Source organism: Salmo salar, chromosome ssa24 (genome assembly GCF_905237065.1).
Source record: "Salmo salar chromosome ssa24, Ssal_v3.1, whole genome shotgun sequence".
NCBI classification, from domain to species: Eukaryota; Metazoa; Chordata; class Actinopteri; order Salmoniformes; family Salmonidae; genus Salmo; species Salmo salar.
Genome location: NC_059465.1, coordinates 34,011,694 through 34,027,473, shown reverse-complemented (window position 1 = coordinate 34,027,473; position 15,780 = coordinate 34,011,694). Strand labels below are relative to the sequence as shown.

The following is a 15,780-nucleotide window of genomic DNA, read 5'->3' as shown; positions in this document are numbered from 1 at the left end:
AGACAGACAGACAGACAGACAGACAGACAGACAGACAGACAGACAGACAGACAGACAGACAGACAGACAGACAGACAGACAGACAGACAGACAGACAGACAGACAGACGGCTCCCCTCTCTCCCCCTTCACATCCACTCCATGCCCCATACCAGGCAGCTGCCGCTGTTCAACACCCCGTCGTTGGCACAGACGGGCAGGCAGGACGAGGTTCATCTCAGGGCTAGCGGTTCACTCACCGACCAGCCTCAGCCTCTCTCCCCTCAGACTTTATTCACCAACATTCACATATTCAATAGCTATCAGCTCTGACAGCTGATAGCTACTTTATTGAGGACAAGTTTACTTACTATGCCTGTGACATGTGGTTGTCCCACCTAGCTATCTGAAGATGAATGCAATAACTGTAAGTCCCTCTGGATAACTGCTAAATGACTACATGATCATTTATCTCTATCTCTCTCTCTCTCTCTCTCGCTCGCTCGCTCTTTCTCTCTTTCTCTCTCTCTCTCCTCTCCTCTCTCTCTCTCTCTGCAAAGGTCCAGACAAAGGCTGACGGGAGGCTCTCCATAATTGAAGCCCTGTTTCCTCCTGCTGGCTTAATCAAGCAGAACTTATTGCTATTCTGTTTGTCATTGTCCTCTCTCTTTGTCACTCTCTCTCTCCCTCTCTCTGTCTGTCTTTTGCTCCCATACACATGTTACTGTACCACAGCACAGTGAATCACTGCATCCCTTTAACTGAAGATCTCTGCTTTGATATCTAGAATTGAGTAACAAACATTTTCGTTTAGGCTGATTTTAAAGGAATTAAACAGCAATGTCGATTGTGGAGTTGATCTGATGTGTTTGCTGTCATTTTAAATCCCGAGAATACTTTATCCCACCCTGATGGTGGAAATGATACAGGTGAGAGCTTGCTGTCTGTGTGTGTCCGTCCGTCTCTGCGTGTGTGTGTGTGTGTGTGTGTGTGCATGTGTGTGTGTGTGTGTGTGTATTGAATGTTGGTGTATGTCTTAGTGTACACTGCTCCAGGGCTTGCAGTGATCGTCCAGCCAGAATGACAGAATGATGATCCCTTACAGTATTACCCATCATAGGGGAATGAGAAAAACCAGGTCCACTCGCCAAGTCAAGTTTATTGTCATTCTCCCCATGTGGACTGGGGGCTTCTGAGTGGGATGAGATGAAACGTGGCACTTTTCCTCTTATCAGACACACTATCCTTATGGGGACCAAAAAACAGATTCCCATTCAAAATCCTATTTACCCTAATATTAAACCCTAAGCTTAAAATAGCCATTGTCCTTGTGGGGGCCGGCAAAATGTCCCCTATTTTCATTGTTTCACTATCCTTATGAGGACTTCTGGTCCCAACATGGATATTAAAACCAAACACACACATACACACCATCTTGCCAGACTTGTCCCTGCTAATAATAAGCTTTTTTTTTCTATTGTGTTATTGAACGTACATTTGTTTATCCCATGTGTAACTGTGTTGTTGTTTTTGTCGCACAGCTTTGCTTTATCTTGGCCAGGTCGCAGTTGTAAATGAGAACTTGTTCTCAACTGGCCTACCTGGTTAAATAAAGGTGAAATAAATCAAATAAAACAAATAATACGCTACGTGACAGGACGTGTGTTCCTCCCGCACTGCTAGGAGATTCAGCATGGGTTCTGAACAACCCAATTACCAGGGAAACAAGCAGTCTTCCTCTTCCCTGTTCCCCACACATCAGGCAGCCAGCAGCTCTGCTCCCAGGCTCACACGCAGGACTCCTGACAGCCATACAGCTATTAGCACTACGCAGCTTTGAAGAGCCCGCTTTCACCTTCACCAGTTATTTATTTATTTATTTCTCATAATCTGCTTTTCTCCCCATTGAATTTACTCTGTTGCTGTTTTACTCACTAAGTGGAGTGGAAAACTGAGATGGAAAAAGGACGTGTGATGCCTGCGAAACCAGTGAGCGAGGTAGACGGTGGTAGTTTGATCAAGAGTGGCACTACCTAGATGGGACTATGTAGTAAAAACATAGCTACAGCCAGGTCATTAATACTGTATGAAACATTGAATTGAATTCAGATGATTATCATACTACCTACCCTCTCCTGCCTAGGCGCCTACAATAACTCTCGGGATCCTTTTTGTCAGTGCCACTGAATTGGGTTGTGACCTTCATCTTGGTTCACCGTCCAGTGAGGGAAAAACAGAGAAGACAAGTAACACACTGACTGCACTGTATTTGAGAGTATGGGCCTTACTATGTGACAGTGCACAAGGCCTTCCAATGGTTTGAGAGTGATGTCCATTAAAAGACTAAGCTGAGAGTATCTTTGAATGAGGCACAGCACAGTGACCCCTACACAATGCTACAACTACTCTATTACTCAGAGGATGTTCCACAAGCTCTTCCTTCTCATTGCTTTGTGTGTGTGTGTGTGTTTGTCTATCTAATTTCCTCTTTATGGACATTCATTGTGGGAGTATTCAATAGTTTGAAGAGATGCCGGTCATCAGATGGCCATGATGATTATGTTTGATGTTATCAGAGGTGACCCTTGACCCAGACTCCTGTCTCTACCCAGAATGCCCAGCAGTCTGGTCGGGGGAAGGAGAACATCCCCAGAGGTCCAAACCGAGTCAACGCAGGTTTTATAAAGAATGAAATAAGCACACGGATGAGAGAGAAACGCAGAGATAATGGGAAAAGACAACACATGGTGCGCATTGATCGTCAGATCTCCAGTTAAAAAATATTAAACACAGCAATTAGGGCCACCCTGTGAAAATGACTGACTGTGTGCGGAACTTCCTTAAATTACGGGTTTGGCACTCTGTGCTCATATCCCCCCCAGAAATGCTCTGCGCCGGAGACAGGGTGGGGAGGTGGAGAGGAGGGCAGGCACACAGACACACGCACACACACACATGCACACACATACAGACACACACATGCACGCACACACAGACACGCACACACACACACAGATTTCATCTTGCTTTCCTATGAGCTATTTTTCTGTGCTGCATATCTTCAGCATCCACGGCCACTTGGATCTCCCTTCTAGCAGCTGAGAGGGGCTGAGGGTTTAGGAAGGTTGTTTTCCCTCCTAAAGGTTTTGTCCTATATCCCCTGACTAGACTATTAAGTCGCCTGGGTACCACTAACATAACTTGTATTCAGAGCAGACAGACAAGGTATAACATTAAAACGTGACATATTGTGCCTCTGTTCCCTGTTAGAATGCTCAATCACATTTGTTTTACCTTTATTTAACCCGACAAGTCAGTTGCATCGCCATCCAGTGACCACCATCTTGTGGTACACTTTAAGGCACATCGGGGGTTTGTGGTATATGGTCGATATACCAAGGCTAAGGATTGTTCTTAGGCGCGACGCAAACCCCTGAGGGGCATTATTATTATTAGAAACTGGTTACCATCATAAATAGTTCAGTGTACAAGTACTGTATTTCTGCGTCATACCTGTTGTATATTGTCTAGTATACACATGGCTAAAATGCTGTTTCAGCCAATCAGCATCCAGGACCCAAACTACCTAAAGCCTAATTTTTTTTTTTTAAATGCTCTGTTTTTCAACCTCCAAGGCCAGCCAGGGTTTGTAGTTTCATACAGTAGGATATTTCCATTCAAGCCCGTGTTAGTGTGAGAGAGAGATTCTACATTAAAACAATGGTTTAAATGAATACTGTGTATAGCTTTCTAGCACCATTCTGACAAATAGCATTGTTATTAGAACCCATTGCCGGCAGGTTTTTTAACCAGCTCACCAGCCGACACATAGTACAGCTACACAGACAAAGTGGACACATACATCGAACTTTTCTATTAAAGAGTGAAATGGGGGATTGTTAGAGGGATTTATAGAAAAGGACAGGTGGATTTATCCTTTCCGTGCTTTTGTAAATGTTGAGCATGCAATTACCCCTAATAATGGTGACGTTGTGTCCAAATTGGAGCCATTAAAGTGATTTAACAGTGCGTGGATTGGGCATGACATTTGCGAGGATGTGTACACATGGGAAGCTGTGGAATGGGTGTTTAATCACAGCGTTTTTTAGAGGCCGTAATGGTCGAACACGAAGTGTAGAACGCTGACCTGCCACAGTGCAGAACAACTCATTAAGGCCAACTTGGACTTCACTCTCTATGGCATACAGTAGGAGTTGCAGCTTTTTTTTGTGTGTTCTTTATTTTAATTTCTCTGAGTTATTTGTCCAATGTTATCTTTATTGTAAATAATGTATTTTCCATGGAACAAATTTGATCTTATTTATCTGATTTCTTTAAGTGTATTATTGGAAGGAGGCTAGTGCATATGAGGGAGACGTTGCATTGAAAACTGTGTTTCTGTCAGACATCTTGGCTCCAGTGTGTTGCTCACTGTGCGGCGTGAGAGTATTGGTACGGCCCAGTATCTCCGAGAGGAATGTGCCTTCTGGGTCACGGTACTGTTCTGGGAGGCTCCATGACCGGATCCAATCCACCAATCCCAGCTGTCCTGCTGAATTTCAGACTATTCCAGTTTGACATAACACAATACAAACCCATTAACTGAGCAGGAGCAGGATTCATTTTGGATTTCCTGTGGGGGTTTTTCTCGTTTTTGGGTGGGGCTGGCGAGAGGGTACCCACCATAGAGGTGCTGGGTTTGTCTGCCAAGAGGAGGTATTTTCTGAGAAGGTGCTGGGGCATGATACAGTTAGGGCCACTGGGCACTGGAGATCTGAAACATGCTGCCACAACAACACAAGCTACCCTCTGCTTTGTGGCTTACCTCTGCATTATGGCACACAAAAACTAATAATGAATCATTGCTGTTCCTTGTCCAGATGTTGTCGAAGCTACAGATAAACAGCCTCTATATCTCCGTTGTCCCACCCTGCAACCTCTTTGTCAGGTGGGAATCACATTTAATGTGTCTAATGCAGCTTCAAGGACACCTCTGGGAAGAAAGGAACTCTTCAACTTGAAAGCCTTGAGCATTTTCCAAATTTTGCCGTGCCTTGAAATACAGCAAGCCTTTTCCTCTCCACTCCTGCCTGTCCCTCAGTCTGCCCTCTCCTCCCTATTTCCCCATACGCTGCTCTATCTTCTCCAGTGAAGCCTCTGAAGAGCCAGGCAGACGTCCTGGAGAGGGCTAGTAAAACGTTTATTAGTGGCTTTTCAGTCCTGTATTATACTGGCAAGCACAGAGGCACTCATGCTTGGCCTTTAACTTTCTTGTGAAGTTCAGCCATACATGAAGAGGGGCTACTGGTCCTCTAATGTATTCCTGATTTAATATTGTATCAAAAAGAGAGCAGGGGAGGAGGGAAGGGGAAGAGGGGGGAGGGGAAGAGGGGGGCGGTGGAAAATGTAAATAGAAGCCTTAAGAGGCTTTTGTGGCCGGGTGTTGTAGTTTGCTGATTAAATATCACGTGGTACATTGGTAATGCCCAGTGGAGCGTTTGAACCCTGGATGTGTGAAGAATCCTGTTGGAGCCTTTGTGCTTGGGCTGTGTACCATAACTTCCTCCAGTGGAACAATACGGGATAGGAAGACAGGAAGAGGCTCTTCTCACACTTAGCCATTTATTAACTTTGTGCGGTTCTCGCTTAAGTGGAGAATCCGTCCGTCCAATAGAGAAGAAAGAGCCCAATTCACCATCGTTTTTTTTTATTCACATTTTTCATCTCTTCTCTAAATCGCATTCTCATTGGAGGGTCGCCTTTTTATTCGTCCGTTTTTTGGGGGGTCGTTGGGGACATTTCTCCAGCACGTTATTGGTGTGGGACAATGGGCAGGACACACCCTAATTCAGGAATTTCTCTCTGTTTTTTCTTCTTTCTACTTCCTCTCTATGCCCGTGGATATGGTGGTCCCATAAGAGGAACCAGGTTAAGACATTGCTCCAGATTCTAGCACTTCCTGGGACAGACGTCAACGTGAAAGGTAGGTCTCCCGACCCCTCGCTCTCCCGCTGCCTTCACTTTAGTGCGTCGCAGAGCGATTAACATGGACATTTAGAATGAAGAATACAAGGAATGTGGTCATCACAAGTGTAACCTTTAGCTATAATGCGAAGGGTGTGTCTTGGAGGAACGGGGTGGGTTGGAGGCTAGATTTACAGCCGCTCTGCCAAGCGAATGCACGCCCTCTGATATTTCCAACGGCAGTTTTTTACCCTCCCAGGGCAAATAAAATAACAGTTGTCTTCCTTTTAAGTCCAATGCAATTGTTTATACAGATGTGGCGCAATTTGAATAGTTTTAATGCATTTATTAACGGTCGTCTAACGTGTTAAGTGGAAAAGGAAATGGGACAAGATGAAAGGGTTGAAATGGCGAAGTGGTGAGTTTGAGTACAGTCTCTGGTGACATACTCTGATGACATGAAACACAAACCGGGTCCCCATAATATGAGACCTCTGATCTCAGACAGAAAACGAATAATGTTTAACTTTAGAGACAAAGAATGACTTTCATGACAGAATACATCCACCGGATTGTATAGTAGACATAGATTTAGACTTGCTTATTTAGATCAAGATCGATTTAAACTATTCTGACTATTACGTTTTAATGTGTGTCTAGCTTTGGATGTAGTGAAATCATTAGAGTATCCCAGATGACTTGGTTTTCAAATGAGAAGGTGGCTGCTATTAGCTATTTCAGTATGATGTGTGAATGTGTTTAATGGTTTTCGTAGGGGTTGTCCTCCATTTCACTCATAATGCAGTCTTTATTTATAAAAAAAAAAACAATCCCCAATTTTGATCTTGTCTCATCACTGCAACTCCCCAACAGGCTTGGGAGGTGAAGATCAAATCATGTGTCCTCCGAAACATGACCCACCAAACTGCGCTTCTTAACACTCGCCCGCTTAACCCGGAAGCCAGCCGCACCAATATGTCGGAGGAAACACCATTCGCCTGATGACCGCGGGTCAGCCTGCAGGCCCCCGGCCCGCCACAAGGAGTCGCTAAACCACGATGAGCCAAGACAAGCCCTCCCGGCCAAACCCTCCCCTAACCTACGAGACTCCCAATCACGGCCGGTTGTGATACAGCCCGGGACCAAACCAGGGTCTGTAGTGATGCCTCTAGCACTGAGATGCAGTGACCGCTGCGTCAGTCGGGAGCCCCATAATGCAGTTTTAAAAGAATGATAATTTGTTCTTTGTGTGTGTGTGTGTGTGTGTGTGTGTGTGTGTGTGTGTGTGTGTGTGTGTGTGTGTGTGTGTGTGTGTCTGTGTGTGTGTGTGTGTGTGCATGTGTGCCTGCATGTGTATTTCTACGTGTGTGTTACTCCTCAGACCATGCAGGCTGGACGCCCCTGCAGAGGCGTGTAACCATGGCACCAGTGCATGTGTGGAGGCCCTGCTGTGCCACCGGCCCGTCCCTCACCTGAACGGCCAGGTGGGCGGAGTCAGTCTGCTACACAATGCTCTGTGGACACACAGACATCGACAAGATGCTCCAGCATGCAGGTCAGTACACACACACACACACACACACACACACACACACACACACACACACACACACACACACACACACACACACACACACACACACACACACACACACACACACACACACACACACACAGATAAACAAATGCATGCACACACAAGGATATTGGTACAAGTTTGAGGGGTATTTGGACCACTATGGTACTTGGAAAAGGAACCATTGAATAAGGTGAGAGGAATATGGATGGATGAATTAGTCTGAAATGTATCAGGGAAATTGACACTGGGCCTTAAGGGCCTAACAGTCCTAAAAGCCCACAGTCTAAAATCTGAATCATCTCTGCATCTCTACAGTCCCCCCCCCCCCACCACCATCTTCTTCCTCCCTGCTTCTCTATTCCTTTCTGTGCTCTGTCGCAACGTATCACCTATCCGCTCATAAGGTGTCTGTTAATGTATTTCTGAAGAGATTAGAGTTGTCAGGTTCTGCCGCTTGCAAAATTCACACACTGGTTTGGTGGGAAACGTGTCACAACAGAAATACTTTGTCTCCGTGTGTTTGCTTGCCACATGCAATCGTTGACCGGGAGCTTTGAAGTGAGTGTGACGTGTGACGTGTGACGTGTGTCAAAACGAATGGGGGAAGGGTGTGTTGGTGGCATAGCTGTGTGTATGGTAGTGGTGGTGGGGGGAGAGTATAGATGTGTGTGTGTATGGTAGTGGGGGTGGGGGACAGCGAGACTCCCATGTATGCCGCCTCCATTTCCCTGCCTCACTCTCCACTTTGACTAATTATAGTTAATTTGATTCGGCTTTCCCATTAACACATGTACATATTCTGTCCTCAAAAATAAATGAGATTGGGATTGTTTCGTCCCAGTGAGAAAACGAAGGAGTGACAGGAGAAAAGGAGCAAATTAAAGGGGTCAGAGGATGAGACTGTTTGCAAAATTAGAAAAAAGTGTGTGCGCGTGTGTGTGACTGTCTGTGTGTGTGTGTGCGTGCGTGCAAGCAAGCTGCCTGGGCTGCACCAGTCACTGCAGGCCCCTTCTGTCTAGGACTCAGCTCGCTCTGTCTAGGACTCAGCTCGCTCTGTCTAGGACTGTCTAGGACTCAGCTTGCTCTGTCTAGGACTGTCTAGGACTCAGCTCGCTCAGTGCTGCCTGCTAGGCCACAGATGGAGGGATGGAGGGAGCTACTACTGCTGGAGAAATGTGACACGCGGCTCTCTTTCCCTCTTTCTTTCACTTAGTTTCTATTTCTTGGCGTTGTGACAGGAGATAGTGAGGAGACCTGGGTAGATAGAGATAGTGGATCTAGCTGGGTAGATAGAGATAGTGGATCTAGCTGGGTAGATAGAGATAGTCGATCTAGCTGGGTAGATAGAGGTAGTGGATCTAGCTAGGTAGATAGAGGTAGTGGATCTAGCTGGATTCTGATTTCACATTAAATGGTTGTGGAGGAGCTTGGCTCCATTAACTCAGCTTAGGCTAAATTAGGACATCAGGTAAAGCAACTATAATGTAGTAGTCTATTACATGTTTTCTACTGAGTTTGCGTATGTGATATGATGGACACTGAATAAATGCATCAATGAAAGCTATCTTTGTTGGTGGGGTGAACTAGCTAGCTAGCGCTTCTGCAATGGTTACTAAATGGCTGTTGACTTGCTGTCACCCTGCTGTGTTGTTGAGCTGCCAGGGCTTGGTCAGAAACAAACAACGCCTTTCAATGGCAGTGTTCTCACCCTGAAATAATGACCCTGGCTGGAGGACAGGGGGAGGAAGGGGGCGGTGGGGGGAATAACGTATGGCCCCCACCCTCGACCCTGGGTTGCTGGCAGGGAAAGCATGCCATGGCTAAGGGCAAGGCCTGCTCTCACCCCTCCCTCTCTCAAGGCTGGTCCACACGACCCTGTGTGTTTGCTTATGTTAGTGCACGTGCGTGTTTGCCCGCTCGCTGTGCCTGCGAGTGTTTAATTTTGCAGGATGACGAGAGAGAGAACCATATTGGAATGGAAAATGACCTGGAGCAGTGGCTGCTCCAGAGAGGCATGGAGAGGGAGAGAGGCAGGCAGAAAATAGATTTTCCTTAATCTCTGGTGGCGTCTGCTCTGTACAGCCACCCATGTTAGTAAGCAGAGCCTAGCCTAGGAGCCATCCACATCTAGTCTCATTGAGACCCGGCTAAAACTGACCAACTAAGCAGCTAGTTTAGATCATTACACTACACTACGCTACACTAGATTAATATTTATCATACTTTTCCTTCCTCAGAGTCTCAGAGTCTCAGAGTCTCTGCCCGACTGTCGATTAAAGCAAACTTAAAGGACAGCAATTTCTACCAGGCTCTTCAAATCAAATCAAATTGTATTTGTCAAATGCACCGAATACAACAAGTGTAGTAGACCTTACAGTGAAATGCTTACTTACAAGCCCTTAACCAACAATTCTTTAAGAAGTTAAGAAAAAAAAAAGTGTTAAGTAAAAAATAGAAAAAATAAAATAAAATCACAAAATAATTAAACAGCAGCAGTAAAATAACAAGCAAGGCTATGTACAGGGGGTACCGGTACAGAGTCAATGTGTGGGGGCACCGGTTAGTTGAGGTAATTGAGGTAATATGTACATGTCGGTAGAGTTAAAGTGACTATGCATAGATTTTAAACAGAGAGTAGCAGCAGCGTAAAAGAGGGGTCTGGGTAGCCCTTTCATTAGCTGCTCAGGAGTCTTAAGGCTTGGGGTAGAAGCTGTTAACGAGCCTTTTGAACCTCGACTTGGCGCTCCGGTACCGCTTGCCCTGCGGTAGCAGAGAGAACACTCTATGACTAGGGTTGCTGGAGTCGTTGACAATTTTTTTAAGGCCTTCCTCTGCTGCTTTTTGTTTGTTTGTCACACAACCAAGCATTCATCAGCTTGTCTCCCAAACAGTCCCCCCCCCCCCTTCCTTTACCTTCCCAAGCCAACCCATTCAAGTTTTGCTGAATTCATGTTTGTGGAGCTGAAAGACATCATAGGAAATAGGAAATAGCTTGGTCCCCTCAGACTGCTGCAGTGTCATGGATTCACTCGGGCTGCGATGTGGAGCACGGTTTCAAAATGGTGGATCAACACAACAGTGCCTTGTTCAGGGTCAGCTCATTTGTTCTCACTGCTGGGACTGGAACCAGTAACATTCTGTTAGCAACTGCTACTTTGTAAGCTAGCCATATCCAGACCAAAACGACACTGCAGTGCATGGATTTCAGCTGAACATGCGGCTGTTTCAAAAGGCTAGACTTCCCAAAACTCCCTAGGCCTTTTCTCCAACATCTTCCTCTCACTCTCTATTTCTCTGCCTTCATTGGGGTGTTGGGTGTTTGCCAGGATAGAGTCTGCAACCCCTCCCCATCTCTCTCCCTCCCCCCTCCTCATGTCACTCCCTCACGCTCTCGTAGAATGAGTTTCCTCTTTCAGGCTTCTCTCAGCACACAGCTTGTATCGAGACCCTTACTCTGGTCTTTGTGCTGGCAGAGCCCATGCTCAAGACTGAGTGTGGTGTGTTTGTGTGCGTACGCAGTGTGTGTGTGTGTGTGTGTGTGTGTGTGTGTGTGTGTGTGTGTGTGTGTGTGTGTGTAGGAAAGCTGCTATTTATTCAAGGGTGTGCTTCTACTTGGCTTTGTGCTATTTTTCAGTCTTGAAGTTTTCTGGCAGGCCACCTAGCCCCAAAGGCCCTATAGTACATTCACTGTACCCCCACACAGACTAAACTAGCCCTCCTCTGTTAGAACCAATGCATGGCCTTGTGGTTTCAAGGCAGCCTTGGCAGGAGGGAGGCTTATTTTATGTGAGAAACACATAGGTCGAGCAACTGGTACTGCTGCACACCATTTCCATTCTTGTTCAGTTTCATGTCTTTCCTCTCAGAAGAAATCAAATAACATTGCATTTGTCACATGCTTCGTAAACAACAGGTGTAGACTACCAATGAAATGCTCACTTACTGGCAATGCAGAGAGAAAGAAAATAGTGAAAACAATAGAAAAGCAAAACGCCTAATAATAATTACACAAAGGATGAAGGGATAGAAACAAGACAAAGTTAATATGATAGATTTTCTAGGACTGTCCCTTCTCTCTGTTCAGGTCTGACCTAAACAACAATACTGAGTGTAATGGAACAGGAATAATTTATAGAATAAACAGGTAAAGCTTGTGACTTCTACATATATGTGGACGCTACCATGATTACGGATAGTCCTGAATTAATCATGAATAATGATGAGAAGTTAGACGCACGAATATCAGACCCCCCAAAAAATGCTAACCTCCCCTGTTATTGTAATGGTGAGAGGTCTTGTCTTAGCGATTTGAGATTTTATCATTCATCATTGTTCATGATTAATTCACGACTGTCCGTAATCATGCTAGCATCCACATTAATGCAGAAGTGTTTAGAAACATATTCTATTCTTATTTACACTAAAAGTGACTCCAACATTCAACTACATTATGTACCATTCATTTCTATTGGGCACAAAATAATCTGAAACACAACCAGAACAAACAGAGTCACAAGCATGATGTAATCATTGAGTGCTAGGAATATAAAACTTTGACTGCTTTAATACACATAAAGGAATTTTTGCAAAGAATTTTTGTCCCCTATGTACAAAAAGTGCTGTTATTTCTAAATGGTTCACCTGATATGGATGAAAATACCCTCAAATAAAAGCTGACAGTCAGCACTTTAACCTCCACAGTAATGTATCATTTCTATAGAGAGCCAAAACAACAAACAATGTGTCAATGTCCCAATACTTTTGGAGCTCACTGTATATCTGCTGTGTTAGAAGCAATTATTGGTACCATGATTATCTTCGAAAATGTTTCATTTACACAAAGATTGACAACAAAGACCACCATTTTCCCATCCCAGATCCCGTTTTTCCCCTGGTACTAAGTAGCCTTCCTTATACTTGATATGTTGTTCACTGTCCAGTAAAGGTCCAAGGTCACTAAAGATGCTTCAATCATTACACGGTAATGTCACGACTTCTGCCGAAGTTGGTCCATCTCCTTGTTCGGGCGACGTTCGGCGGTCAACGTCACCGACCTTCTAGCCTTCGCCGATCCACTTTTCATTTTCCATTGGTTTTGTCTTGTCTTCCATCACACCTGGTTACAATTCCATCAATTACATGTTGTGTATTTAACCCTCTGTTCCCCCCCATGTCCTTGTCCGTAATTGTTTGTTGTAGGGCTTGTGCACGGTATGCTGGTATTTTACCGGGTTTTGTTTGACCCATTGATTGTCTTATTTTGTTGACGGTGGTTTATGGTTATTAAACACAACCGTTGTAAATCAGTTTCCGATCTCCTGCGCCTGACTTGTTAGCCGCCAGTAGCATCGCATTACAGGTAACCAGTCTGTATTTAGATACAGGGCTCTGATCTGAGTGGGTCACAGGCATATGAAGAGATAATCTAACCTCTTTACCAAATGATTTGTCTACGCCATGGACTTTATTAGACATTTTATTAGACATTTCTTAGACAATGTCATTTTTTTTAGACTTAGAGACATCAACTTTCACATACCTGCGCTAGGTAGTTAGCGTTAGCTAGCGCTAGTCAGCTGTATGTGCGCCAAAGCTCTCTTTTTGAATGGGAAACCAACATGTGTCCACCAATTTTATTTCCATGACTGATCAAAACTTGTTTTGATCAGTCATATAGTGAGAAATATGTTTGGAATATCAAAATGCAATAGTGGTAAATATATAATCGCAATACATATAGTATTGGCACCTACAGTTGAAGTCGGAAATGTACATACACTTAGGTTGTAGTCATAAAAACGAGTTTTTCAACCACTCCACAAATGTCTTGTTAGTTTATTTCTATGTTGTGTCTAGGTGTTTGTATTTCTATGTTTTGGTAATGGGGATTGGGGCCTTCAATTGGAGGCAGCTGTCTATCGTTGCCTCTGATTGAAGGTCCTATATTTAGGAGTGTGTTTGTCATGGGATTTTGTGGGAGATTGTTGCTGTGTATAGCTTTGTGCCTTACCGGCCTGTTCTTTGTCGTCGTGTTTTTTTTTGTATACGTTTTGGTTTTCCTTCTTTGTCCGTTAATAAAAGAAGATGAGTATACATTTTCCCGCTGCGTCTTGGTCTAAACCCTACGACACCCGTGACAGTACCAGTACCCTCTGTATATAGCCTCGATATTGTTATGTTATTGTGTTACTTTTTATACGTTTTTTCTTTAGTCTATTTGGTAAATATTTTGTTAACTCTTCTTGACCTGCACTGTGTCACACCCTGATCTGTTTCACCTGTCCTTGTGATTGTCTCCAACCCCCTCCAGTTGTCACCCATCTTCCCCATTATCCCCTGTGTATTTATACCTGTGTTCTCTGTTTGTCTGTTGCCAGGTCATCTTGTTTGTCAAGTTAACAAACTATAGTTTTGGCAAATTGGTTAGGACATCTACTTTGTGCATGACACAAGTCATTTTTCCAACAATTGTTTACAGACAGATTATTTCACTTATAATTCAACGTATCACAATTCCAGTGGGTCAGAAGTTTAAATACACTAAGTTGACTGTGCCTTTAAACAGCTTGGAAAATTCCAGAAAATGCTGTCATGGCTTTAGAAGCTTCAGATAGGCTATTTGACATCGTTTGAGTCAATTGGAGGTGTACCTATAGACGTATTTCAAGACCTACCTTCAAACTCAGTGCCTCTTCGCTTGACATCATGGGAAAATCAAAAGAAATCAGCCAAGACTTCAGAAAAAAATTATAGGCCTCCACAAGTCTGGTTCATCCTTGGGAGCAATTTCCAAATGCCTGAAGGTACCACGTTCATCTGGAGAAACAATAGTACACAAGTATAAACACCATGGGACCATGCAGCCGTCATACCGCTCAGGAAGGAGACGCGTTCTGTCTCCTAGAGATGAACGTACTTTGGTGCGAAAAGTGCAAATCAATCCCAGAATAACAGCAAAGGACCTTGTGAAGATTCTGGAGGAAACAGATACAAAATATCTATATCCACAGCAAAACTAGTCCTATATCGACATAACCTGAAAAGCCGCTCAGCAAGGAAGAAGCCACTGCTCCAAAACTGCCATAAAGAAGCCAGACTACAGTTTGCAACTGCACGTGGGGACAAAGTTCGTACTTTTTGGAGAAATGTCCTCTGGTCTGATGAAACAAAAATAGAACTGTTTGGCCATAATGACCATCATTATGTGGGGAGGAATAAGGGGGACGCTTGCAAGCCGAAGAACACCATCCCAACCGTGAAGCACGGGGGTGGCAGCATCATGTTGTGGGGGTGCTTTGCTGCAGGAGGGACTGGTGCACTTCACAAAATAGATGGCATCATGAGGCGGGAAAATTATGTGGATATATTGAAGCAACATCTCAAGACATCAGTCAGGAAGTTAAAGCTTGGTCGCAAATGGGTCTTCCAAATGAACAATGACCCCAAGCATACTTCCAAAATTGTGGCAAAATGGCTTAAGGACAACAAAGTCAAGGTATTGGAGTGGCCATCACAAAGCCCTGACCTCAATCCTATAGAAAATGTGTGGGCAGAACTGAAAAAGTGTGCGCGAGCAAGGAGGCCTACAAACCTGACTCAGTTACACCAGCTCTGTCAGGAGGAATGGGCCAAAATTCACCCAACTTTTTGTGGGAGCTTGTGGAAGGCTACGCGAAACGTTTGACCCAAGTTCAACAATTTAAAGGCAATGCTAGCAAATACTAATTGAGTGTATGTTAACTTCTGATCCACTGGGAATCTGATGAAAGAATTAAAAGCTGAAATAAATAATTATGTCTACTATTATTCTGACATTTCACGTTCTAAAAATAAATTGGTGATCCAAACTGACCTAATACAGGGAATTTTTACTGCGATTAAATGTCAGGAATTGTGAAAAACTGAGTTTAAATGTATTTGGCTAAGGTGTATGTAAACGTCTGACTTCAACTGTAAGTATCGTGATCATATCGTATAGTGAGGTCCCTGGGAATTCCCATCCCTATCATCTAGTGACAAGCCACTGGGTCTCAGTGAGGTATTTTCAAATCGCTACAAAGTCATACAGTAGCCTGGATAACAGCATGAACCCTAAAAACTGGGCAACAAGGAGTTTAGAATGACACTTCCAATATCCATCCAAATCCAATATCCAGTGTCATGGCAGTTGTGCACGTGGCGTGGTTGCCCACTCTCACTGGTCTGAGTGTTCCAGTGCCTTCCAGGGGATTACAGCCAGCCTCCAACCCTAACCCTCTG

The 15,780-nt window shown here is 44.3% G+C and overlaps 1 long non-coding RNA gene across 1 annotated transcript in view; it reads left to right on the top strand.

Annotated features, from left to right (window-relative positions):
- Window positions 1–5,410: 5,410 nt before the first annotated feature.
- The window catches only part of LOC123730416 (uncharacterized), a 33,111-nt gene continuing 22,741 nt past the window's right edge, over window positions 5,411–15,780 (top strand). The window contains exons 1-2 of the long non-coding RNA XR_006761813.1: window positions 5,411–5,961; window positions 6,816–7,497. This is a non-coding gene — a long non-coding RNA (uncharacterized lncRNA). The remainder of the gene's footprint in view (window positions 5,962–6,815; window positions 7,498–15,780) is intronic.